This window comes from Vigna umbellata, chromosome 7 (assembly GCF_029865625.1).
Source record: "Vigna umbellata cultivar VRB3 chromosome 7, Vumbellata_1.0, whole genome shotgun sequence".
NCBI classification, from domain to species: Eukaryota; Viridiplantae; Streptophyta; class Magnoliopsida; order Fabales; family Fabaceae; genus Vigna; species Vigna umbellata.
In genome coordinates this window covers 19,577,410-19,589,976 of record NC_142171.1, presented here as the reverse complement: position 1 = coordinate 19,589,976, position 12,567 = coordinate 19,577,410, and positions in this window count along the sequence as shown.

Below are 12,567 nucleotides of genomic sequence, written 5' to 3'. Positions count from 1 at the left end.
TAATTTATACTGTATGTTCTATATTCTGATTTGCATGTATGATACCTCTGAAGTTTGAGCTGCTATGGAAATTTACTGATATGAATTCTGGTTGGAATGATCTGTTGTGAACGAACACTGCTTGTATGTATTATATGTTGTTGATTTTGATTTAAATGCATGATTGATTTAATTATGTATGAATGGAATATGATTATTGTATAGTTGGAATTATTAAAATGTTGAAACCTGTTTGTGTGGAAGACAGCCGCACCAGACTCTACAAAGGAAAGGAAATTCGTCTCGTGAAAGTGGTGTGGAATGCAAAGACTGGCGACTCAACATGGGAGGTTGAAGAGGCTGTGAAGGAATTGTACCCGCACCTATTTCCTGGTAAGCTTTAGAATTTTCGAGGACGAAAATTTTTGTAGTTAGGGGGAATGTGAGAACCTGATTTAATTAGCACACAAATCCATTCTCTGATCATCATTTATGGCACTGTGCCACGTCAAAACCCACTCACTTCCACTCTGCATGCGCCTGCCAAGTGTCAAGGCTGGAACCTTTGGAAATTTGTAGTGGAAGACAAGTGGCATCCGTGAATTGGACACTCGTCTTACGAGAGAAGGGAATTGATTTTCTGAAAAACCTTCTCTCCATTCACGCATACACCTTTCTTCTTCCTCTGAACCAAACGTTTCAAATTCTCTAGCTTCTCTCTAAACCAATTTCATCTTCTCTCTAAGATAACTCACCGTCATTCTCTCCAATCTCATTTCAGACACCGTGGAAACATTCCCTGCACCGTGAGCATCATTTTGACCCAAACAGAACTGAGAACTGAACTGGTAAGTTCTCGTCTCTGTACCTTCATCTATTTAGTTTCATGCGAACCAAATTCTGGTTGCATGCATGAGTTATAGGTCTGAACTTTGTGTCATTTTTGGTATCTTAGATTTAGTGAAAATCGTGGAGTGATTCGTTGGGTAGAAAGCTGTGAGTGATCGAGAGAAATCATTAAGCATTTGGAAGTACACTACTGAACCAGGTAAGGGAAGCTTTAGTAATTTAATTTAATACTGGTTTGATGTCTATGACAGTAATGAAGTGTACTGGTTGTCTAAAATGTATGAAATATATGAATTTTGATTGTGCCTGAATAAGCATGGTTGCCTGGATGTATATTATGAATGTTGTTTGAACCGTATGCAGAGAATGAGATGTATGATTTGGAATATGATTGAATTTCTGCATGATTTGGAATGATAATACTTGGAACTGGATGTTGATGATGATATGTTTGAAACTGGAAAATGGAAGATTCTGTATTGAGGAAATGATAATATGAATTCTGTAATGTATGAGATTTGTGTTAAAAATAAATTGTAAGTTATGGATCGTATGAAAATTTTGAAGTTAATGTGAATGAAAAATCTGGAAATCTGATCTTTTCTGATTGATGATGTACGCTCGTCATCGAACGGTCTTATACCGTTCGGTTTCCCTGGAAAATAACTTAGAATAAGAATTCTTTCATTTGGAAAGGATTTTGATTGAGAACGAGCGTTAATTGTGTGAATGGTTAGGTCTGAGCGTTCGGCTCAGCCTAGCGTGTCCAACGATTTAAAATAAATTGAAGAGTATTTAGGACGCTCGGTTTTGTTACCAGCGTTCGTCATAAGCAGCGCTTAGTATTAGACTGAGCGTTCGTCCAAATGAGCTCTCGGTCTTAGATTGAGCGTTCGTCCTAAGTTAGTGTTCGGTCCAATACCGAACGTCCGTTATAAATGCACGTCCGTGATAAATGTACGTCCGTTCTATTTAGTGCTCGGTCATTGACTTAGCGTTCGTCCTAAGCAGGGTTCGGTTCTATAACTGAACGCTCGTCCTTATCATTGCTTCGTGAGCGAACGTAACTAGCGTTCGTCCAAATCCTTAATTTACGTTCGGTCATTGACTGGCAGTGGTTGCTTCCGAATTTAATAATACTCTGATTCTTTATTTAAATATATTTAAAATCTATTTATCCTTTTGATTCAACCTAAAGTCTTTATACTTAGAAGTTTCCTAAGTATTATTCTGATCTTGTAGTCTCAATCTCAATTAAATTATTAAGTGTTCTTAACGTCCGTGAATGGATAAGGGTTCGTTTCTTTTGTTCAGGAACGAGGTTGCAGTGTACTGTAATTCGTTCGTCTTTGTTTATTAAAAGATGGACGTTCTTTAAATTAAGAGAGTGGAACATAGAATGAAAATGTGAATAAGAGAACTGGTTAATATGTGCGAATGGTATTTGAATGAACTTTATTGAAGTGAATTGTGAATGAGCGTTCCAAGGAGGAACGTCACCATGATGTGAATGTTAGAAGTTATGTAGTATGACCATGGTAAAGCTGCTGATGGCTGTTCATCCTGATATTCCGTGAGTGCTCATCCTCATGTAGAGGGGAGTAGGTCATGCGTGGGAATGGCAGGAGACCCTAGTCCTACTGAGTACTTTGGACTGATAGGGTTAACCTCGGGGGGCAGCTGTTGAGGGCATCCCAGTTACTACACCACCCGGGTGCAAGAACGCCTGTAGATACATGGCTTCATACAGTCCGGACAGTCGTCATTTATGAGAATTTGGATGAGTTATATTATGCTTTGTGTATGTACTGTTATTGATTTGTACGATTGATTTTATATGTTAAAGTTTATGTTGGTGATATGAATTAAATTACCTAAGCTTACCCTTGCAATTTTCCTTGTGTTGTCTACTGTTTTTGTATGTCCGTCTTGTCAATGCAATGATCATCCGTTGTGGATGTGAGCAGATGGTGAGGCACCCCTTGAAGCAATGCTGGAAGAAGAAAATTTGGAGGATGCTAACTTGGTAGAAGTAGAGGTTAAAGCTGAACAATAGAGTGTTCGTTCTTTAGGAATTGCTAGCGTTTATGTGCTGTATTTTGAGACGTTCGGCTATTTATTTTGTAAGGCCGTTCGTCCAGATTTGTGAAGCCTGGTAGTTAGAAAACTGAACGCTGTGTAGCTTTGTACGTTCGGTTTTTATTTTGAGCCGCTGTTGTAAATATTAAGACTGCACTGTAATTTCTGTAAATGTGATTAGTTCTGATTAATAGTAATTACTATTTATTGGGATGTTACATTTAGTGGTATCAGAGCAGTTTTGTTCTTTTAAGGAACACTGTAGGTTATGAGTGCACTACGTTTTTGCTGTGTGCTTATTATGTGTTAATGAGTTATTGTTTTAACTCTTGAACTTTACTAACGCTCGTTTTTCTCTGATCCAGAGAACTAATGGCGCCTAGACTTCCTCCTCCTCCCCAACCGAATGAGTCAGATACGTCCAGCAACACTAGGTTGTTGGAAACCGTGGTTGAAAGGCTGCATCAACAGAACACAACTTTACTGGAGCAGAACGCCACCCTGATGCAGCAAAACCAAGCTGCTATGCAAGGTTTGGAGGCATCGCGTGTAAATTCTGAAAACACGCAAAGGCAATTGATGGAGATCCTGGCTGCAACTAGAGGTGCGCCTGGAGCATCTTCTTCAAACGCTGCTCAACCAAATGCTGAATGGAGTTTGGAAAGTTTCCTTCAGCATCACCCTGCCAAGTTCAGTGGCAAATGTCTTCCTGATGAGGCGGACCAGTGGCTAAGGGATATGGAGAGAATTTTCAATGCCAAGAGGTGTCCGGATGAGAACCGCTTGGCATACACTGAATACTTGTTGACGGGAGAGGCGAGCCACTGGTGGGCAAGCGCTAGGGCCATTCTAACGGATGCTCAACAGCCAGTCACTTGGGAAGTTTTCAGAAACAAGTTTTATGAAGAGTATTTCCCTGACAGCGTACGTTTTGCAAAAGAGGTAGAATTTTTACAGCTCGTTCAAGGCAGTATGTCCGTTTCTGAGTATACCAACAAGTTCAAGCACCTTGTTCGATTCAATACTATGGCCACCAGTGAAGAGTGGCAGTGCAGGAAGTTCGAGAACGGTTTAAGAAGTGATTTGAAGGTTATGATTTCAAGCTTGTGCATACGAACTTTTCCTGCCATGGTTGAGAGGGCAAAGGTGTTGGAGAAGAACATGGCAGAGGCGGAGAAGCACAAGAAGCAGCAACAAATGAATAGGGGACCAATAGTGTCCAGGGGAGGTTCTGTTCAAAGGAGACTACCTTACGCTCGTCCAAACCAGCCATCTCATGCAAGCGGATCCCAAGCCGTGGTCACTGTCGGCCAATCTGGACAGCCGAGAAACTTAACTTGTTATCAGTGTGGAGGACCGCATTTTCGGTGGGCTTGTCCACAATTATCAGGAGGAAAATATTGTACTCGTTGCCGGCAGAATGGACATTTGGAGAACGAGTGCAATATGGGAGGACGTGCGGCAATGAGGCCGCCAAATGCTGGAAGAGCGCAACAAGGAAGGGGTGGACGTGCGCAAGCAACAGGAAGAGTTTATGCTATTACGGGTGCTGAAGCTGCTCGTTCAGGTACACTCATCACCAGCACTTGCTTATTGTTTGGAAAGCCATGTGGTGTGTTGTATGATTCGGGGGCAACTCATTCCTTCATCTCGAAGGCGTGTGTTGAGAAACTGGGGCTAGTGGAGAGTGAATTACAGTTCGACTTGGTGGTGTCAACCCCAGCGGCTGGTGGGATCAAGACGTCTACAGTTTGTGTAAGATGTCCTATAGAAGTTGAGGGGCGTAGATATAAGGTTAATCTCATTTGCTTACCCCTTCGAGACTTAGAAGTAATTTTGGGGATGGATTGGTTGGCTACCAATCGGATCCTCATTGATTGTGGGAAAAAGGAGTTAGTCTTTCCAGATGAAGAAGAGGAAGAATTGTCACTCACTCTCGGTCAGTTGAAGGAGGACATCATGGAGGGAGCAAGCTGTTTCTTGATCATGACGTATGAAGACAATGAGGTAGAGCGTTCGTCCAACAATGAGAGCAGTAGAGGACGAACAATAATAGATGAATTTCCGGATGTCTTTCCGGATGAAGTCCCGGGTCTACCTCCCATTCGTGAGGTTGAATTCACGATTGATCTGGTAACTACTGCTGCACCAATCTCGGTTCAACCTTACAGAATGGCACCAGCTGAATTATTGGAACTCAAGAAGCAGATTGAAGAATTGATGGACAAGAGGTTCATCCGTCCAAGTGCTTCACCTTGGGGAGCACCTGTATTATTGGTGAAGAAGAAGGATGGTAGCTCACGGCTATGCATTGATTATAGACAACTTAATAAGCTGACCATCAAGAACAAGTATCCTCTTCCAAGGATAGACGACCTGCTGGATCAGTTGCATGGTGCGTGTGTGTTTTCTAAGATTGATTTACGTTCGGGCTATCATCAAATTAGAGTGAAAGAGGAGGACATTCAGAAGACTGCATTTCGGTCTCGCTATGGCCATTACGAGTACGTGGTGATGCCCTTTGGAGTGACAAACGCACCTGCAATCTTCATGGATTACATGAACAGAATTTTCAGGCCGTACCTTGATAAATTTGTGGTGGTATTTATTGATGACATCCTCATTTACTCCAAGAGCGTTGACGAACATGAGGAACATTTGAGGATCGTCTTGAGCGTGTTGAGGGAGAAAGAGTTGTATGCCAAACGTTCAAAGTGTGAATTTTGGATGAAGGAGATCCAATTCTTGGGGCATGTTGTTTCTGCTGGTGGTATTGCAGTGGATCCAGCCAAGGTGAAAGCAGTGCTGGATTGGGAGAGCCCACGTTCAGTCGCGGAGGTTAGAAGCTTTGTGGGGCTCGCGGGTTACTATAGGAGATTCATTGAGGGATTTTCTAAGATAGCAGCCCCTCTGACTTACCTCACTAGGAAGGACCAGCCTTTTGCTTGGACGGATCGTTGTGAAGAGAGCTTCCAGGAATTGAAGAGGAAATTAACGAGTGCTCCTGTGTTGGTCATTCCAGACACGGCCAAACCTTTTGAAGTGTATTGTGATGCATCGTATCAAGGTTTGGGCTGTGTACTGATGCAGGAAAAGAGGGCAGTGGCTTACGCTTCCAGACAGTTGAAAATCCATGAGAAGAATTACCCCACACACGATTTGGAGCTGGCAGCAGTGGTGTTTGCTTTGAAAATATGGAGACATTACCTGTATGGAGCAACGTTTCAAGTGTTTAGTGATCACAAGAGTCTCAAGTACCTCTTTGATCAAAAGGAATTGAATATGAGGCAAAGGAGGTGGCTTGAATTCTTGAAGGATTATGAATTCGAACTGCTGTATCATCCTGGGAAAGCCAATGTGGTTGCGGATGCATTGAGTAGGAAGGCAGTAAGGGTCTCGGCCATGATGGTTAAGGAGCTGAACTTGGTGGAGAGTTTTAGAGATCTAAGGTTACAGTTCGACTTAGGAACGAACGTTATCAGGTGCTGTAACCTTAGAATTTCCAGTGATGTGTTTGACCGAATTTGGAAGAAGCAACGTGAGGATGAAGAACTGGTGAAAATTTTGAGCGTGCTTGGTACAGATCAGGCCAAGGAGTTTAATGCTGGGACGGACGGTATGCTACGTTACCTTGGTAGGACGTGTGTTCCCAATGATGGCGAACTGAAACGGATCATCCTGGAGGAAGCTCATCACAGTCGTCTTAGCATACACCCTGGTATGACTAAGATGTATCAAGACCTTCGTTTATCCTTCTGGTGGCCTGGTATGAAGAGTGACATTGCACGTTTTGTGTCCTATCTATGCAGATTGTTCACCAGCGAACGAACGCTCGTCCACCAGCGAACGAACGCTCGTCGACCACCGAACGAACGGTCGTCCAGTGTGGAACGAACGGTCGTCCAGCAGTAAGAGGTCCACGAGCGTTCGTTCGCTGGTGGACGAGCGTTCGTTCGCTGGTGGACGAGCGTTCGTTCGTCATCACAGCATCCACTCATCAATTTTTTTAACGCCGTCCAGCCAATTTAACGGAAAGGATCGATTTGTTGCAATTTTCATAAAATTGGGACCCAATTGATATTTTCAGAAAGAAAGGGACGAAATTGAGATTCCATGCGAAAATAGGGACTTAGTGAATGATTAAACCTTTTCTATATGAGTATTTTAAAAAGAAAAAAAAAAAAAAAACAAAAGAATAAAAAAAAAGAGAGGCAAGATCACGTAGACCCCATTTCTCAAAAGAAAAAAATCGTTCCTCCCTCACACACACGGACACACACTTCCTTTTGCTCTCCACCCCTCTGCTCCTCTCATCCGTAACGACCCCAACCATTACCTCCAACAGCATCCATCATTCACCTCTGACCATCCTCCATTGCCTCCAACACCCATCATCTTCATCCGAGGCCTCCACAACCTTGGAGCAACACCTCCGTTCTTTTCACATGGCGTCTTCATTATCATCCTTCACAATTCCTCATCAAACGAGGATTCACCTCTCAAACTCCTATCACATTCTTACATCTCACCTCTAGAGCATCACGCGCATCACACCAATAACCCATATCCACCGTGACCCAACCACGCCTCACTTTCTTCTTCCATTTTCATCACCCAATGACATCCTTTCATCACCTGCACTTCTAACAGAACAACAGAATACACATTATTTTCTCTTCACACTTCACCTTCTTCATTTCACCTACCATCTTCAACAGAAAAAAAAATCATTTCCCAAACCTCATTCGTTCTATACTGAAGCCATCTCCAATCATCAACAAAATAGAATCCTCAAGCAAGAAACACTATACCTCCAGCCACGACGTCGTGGTCTAGTGATGGTGATCAACGGTACCGGTAAGGAGCTGTGTCTGGCGGCAATGTTGTAAAGAGGTAAACCCAACCAAGGATTTGGTCTCGCATTGTACAAGGGAAAAGCGACGACAATGGCACTGACGAAACTTCAGTCAGCGACGATGACGGCGGTTGGGCTCTGGTTGGGATGACGATGATGGCACGCTAGCAGTCAGTGTTTGGCGCGATGAAGCTCCAGAAGATTGATATGCGTCTTGATGGTGGCTGGTTCGGTGAAGCGAGGTTCGCGCTGGAGAAGACGAAGTTGCTGATCCGCGGCGACGCTCTTTGCCGGAGGTAGCGTCACAACGAGCACCTGTAGCAGCGGAGGTGCCTACAACGGCGGAGTGGCGAGCAACGGCGATGATGTCTCGTCGTAGTTGAGTCTCGGTCCCACGCGTGAAAGAGAGAGCGCGGAAGGAGGAGGGTCGTGGAGGGCGACGACGCTTCCAACATTGGCGTTGTCGCCGGCAATGTTCTTGGCCAGCCGTGAGGAACAGGGAGCGCGAAGATAGGAAGGAGGAGATAGACCTAATGCCGTGGACGGTGGTAGTTCCGGCGACGGGTGTCTTCACTGGTGACGCCGTGGATCACGATTCGCGGTGGCCGGTTGGAGTGGAGGCTGAGTCATGGCTGTGGGTGGCAGAGATGAGTGTCTCTGTGTTCTTTCATTCAGAGGAGAAGACCTGGGTCTCGGCGTTGCTCACACAAATGAGATGAAGTTGGAGGAACCCCTAATGGGTTTCTGATTAGGGTTAAGAGGCCTTGGGCCTGGTGCGGTTTGCTTCCCTTCTCTTCCTGCCACACGCGCAACTCCATTCGCACCCCTTTTCATTTGGGCTGAAGCCCATTTTGTTTCTGCAAACAAAAATAAAAGAAGAATTGGGCCTGTGCACACTATTTCGGGATGCACCTCCAGTTTCACCCTTACACCCCTGACAGATACAAAGTTGGAGAAAAAGGTTTTGGCCCAAACTAAAGAGCCTCAACTTTACGTCGCACCTCTGGTTTTTAATCTCTACACCCCTATTCTTGTTGGGCTGTTTCTCTTGCTTCATTTTTATGCTTTTGTTTCTTTATTTTTAGGCTTAATTACCTACTTAGTCCCCATGTTCGGAGGTAATTTGCTGTTTAGTACCCGGTTTTAAAAATGTAGGCATTTGATACCTATGTTTTGAAATTTGTATCAATTGAATCCTACCCACTTAACGCCGTTATAAATCTAACGTTTTTCTGACATCAACTTTGAATTGTGGACGAGCGGTAGTGGACGAGCGTCCGAGCATCGTTGGACGAGCGTCCTCTTCTGTTGGACGAGCGTCCTCCTCTGTTTGGACGAGCGTCCTCCACTGTTGGACGAGCGTCCTCCACTGTTGGATGAGCGTCCTCCTCTGTTTGGACGAGCGTCCTCCTCTGTTTGGACGAGCGCCCTCCACTGTTGGACGAGCGTCCTCCACTGTTGGACGAGCGTCCTCCTCTGTTTGGACGAGCGTCCTCCTCTGTTTGGACGAGCGTCCTCCACTGTTGGACGAGCGTCCTCCACTGTTGGACGAGCGTCCTCCTCTGTTTGGACGAGCGTCCTCCTCTGTTTGGACGATCGTCCACAACCGCTCGTCCACAATTCAAAGTTGATGTCAGAAAAACGTTAGATTTATAACGGCGTTAAGTGGGTAGGATTCAATTGATACAAATTTCAAAACATAGGTATCAAATGCCTACATTTTTAAAACCGGGTACTAAACAGCAAATTACCTCCGAACATGGGGACTAAGTAGGTAATTAAGCCTTATTTTTATTAGCATTTGTTTGGTTATTAGTTTTTACTGTATGTAACCCCTTTATATGATAACCCCACTCCTAGATCTTGTCTTTTATTTTTTATTTTGGTTTATTTGCTGCATTTTAAACACGAAAAAGACGATAATAAAAAATAATAATAAATAATATTAATAACAAAAAAATATGTTTTGAAGGTTAAGCACACGTGTGATCGCTCGCATCGTCCTTGTGCTAAAAACCTTTCCTCTTTCTTAAATAAAAATTACAAAAATCTGTTTCAAAGGTTAAGCACACGTGTGATCGCTCGCATCGTCCTTGTGCTAAAAACCTTTCTCTCTTATTTAAATAATTAAATAATGGTATGAGTGCTCGTGCGATCGTCCGCATCAGCCTAGCACTCAATACTCTTAAGTCTTCCTAAATAAGTAGATAGCGGTATGAGTGCTCGTGTGATCGTTCGCATCGGCCTAGTGCTTAATATCGTTATCTCTCTTTTCAAAAATAATTAAAAATATTTAAATATCATTTTAAAGGTATGAGTACTCGTGCGACCGTTCGCGTCGGCCTAGTACTCATTACTTTCTTTTTCTCGAAAATATTAAAAACATAAAAAACTCCAAAAATTAAAAACATCTGCTTTTTTCAAACAAACAAACAATCTTTTAGCTAGAACTACGTAACCCTGATTTCTCATTTTGAATGAGAATACGTAGGAGCAAGGTCAATCCTTGTCGGGCCCAAAAAACTAAAAAAATATATTTTGTTTATTTATAATTTTATTTTAGGGGATAGTTAAACATTTTGAAAACCACATCATATTCGCGCATTTAGTTAAAGGTACTGCCTTAGGGCAGGCGTTGTAGGGTGCTAACACCTTCCCTACACGTAACCGACTCACGAACCCAGAATATGGTTTTCGTGGACTGTGTCTTATCATTTTATGGTTTTTCCGTAGTTTTCCAAAATAAACTATGGTGACGACTCCAAATCTCTTTTTAAAACCCGTTTCTTTTTGGATCGTCGTCCCGTTGCGATTCCGGTTGCGACAGATATGCTACATATTACAAGCTTGCTCAGAGGTTCTTGGACACCGAAGGAATCATTGTTAATTCCTTCTCAGATTTGGAGAAGTATGCTATCGATGCATTATCCGATGGTCAAAGTCAAGTACCTCCAATCTATACTGTTGGTCCTTTGATTGATCTCAAGGGTCAGCCAAACCCAAATTTAGATCAAGCCCAGCATGACAAAATATTGAAGTGGCTAGATGAGCAACCACCTTCCTCTGTGGTGTTTCTTTGCTTTGGGAGCATGGGACGGTTTGCTCCATCTCAATCAAGAGAAATAGCAGTAGCACTGCAGGGTAGTGGAGTTAGGTTCTTATGGGCTATGAATTCTCCACCAACTGCAGATAATGTAGACAGAACCTTACCAGAAAGTTTCTTAGAATGGATGGAGGGTAGGGGAATGATATGTGGATGGGCACCCCAGGTGGAGGTCCTGGCCCACAAAGCCATTGTTGGCTTTGTTTCTCATTGTGGGTGGAACTCTATTTTGGAAAGCCTGTGGTTTGGGGTAACAATCTAAATGTAACATCCCAATAAATAGTAATTACTATTAATCAGAACTAATCACATTTACAGAAATTACAGTGCAGTCTTAATATTTACAACAGCGGCTCAAAATAAAAACCGAACGTACAAAGCTACACAGTGTTCAGTTTTCTAACTACCAGGCTTCACAAATCTGGACGAACGGCCTTACAAAATAAATAGCCGAACGTCTCAAAATACAGCACATAAACGCTAGCAATTCCTAAAGAACGAACACTCTATTGTTCAGCTTTAACCTCTACTTCTACCAAGTTAGCATCCTCCAAATTTTCTTCTTCCAGCATTGCTTCAAGGGGTGCCTCACCATCTGCTCACATCCACAACGGATGATCATTGCATTGACAAGACGGACATACAAAAACAGTAGACAACACAAGGAAAATTGCAAGGGTAAGCTTAGGTAATTTAATTCATATCACCAACATAAACTTTAACATATAAAATCAATCGTACAAATCAATAACAGTACATACACAAAGCATAATATAACTCATCCAAATTCTCATAAATGACGACTGTCCGGACTGTATGAAGCCATGTATCTACAGGCGTTCTTGCACCCGGGTGGTGTAGTAACTGGGATGCCCTCAACAGCTGCCCCCCGAGGTTAACCCTATCAGTCCAAAGTACTCAGTAGGACTAGGGTCTCCTGCCATTCCCACGCATGACCTACTCCCCTCTACATGAGGATGAGCACTCACGGAATATCAGGATGAACAGCCATCAGCAGCTTTACCATGGTCATACTACATAACTTCTAACATTCACATCATGGTGACGTTCCTCCTTGGAACGCTCATTCACAATTCACTTCAATAAAGTTCATTCAAATACCATTCGCACATATTAACCAGTTCTCTTATTCACATTTTCATTCTATGTTCCACTCTCTTAATTTAAAGAACGTCCATCTTTTAATAAACAAAGACGAACGAATTACAGTACACTGCAACCTCGTTCCTGAACAAAAGAAACGAACCCTTATCCATTCACGGACGTTAAGAACACTTAATAATTTAATTGAGATTGAGACTACAAGATCAGAATAATACTTAGGAAACTTCTAAGTATAAAGACTTTAGGTTGAATCAAAAGGATAAATAGATTTTAAATATATTTAAATAAAGAATCAGAGTATTATTAAATTCGGAAGCAACCACTGCCAGTCAATGACCGAACGTAAATTAAGGATTTGGACGAACGCTAGTTACGTTCGCTCACGAAGCAATGATAAGGACGAGCGTTCAGTTATAGAACCGAACCCTGCTTAGGACGAACGCTAAGTCAATGACCGAGCACTAAATAGAACGGACGTACATTTATCACGGACGTGCATTTATAACGGACGTTCGGTATTGGACCGAACACTAACTTAGGACGAACGCTCAATCTAAGACCGAGAGCTCATTTGGAC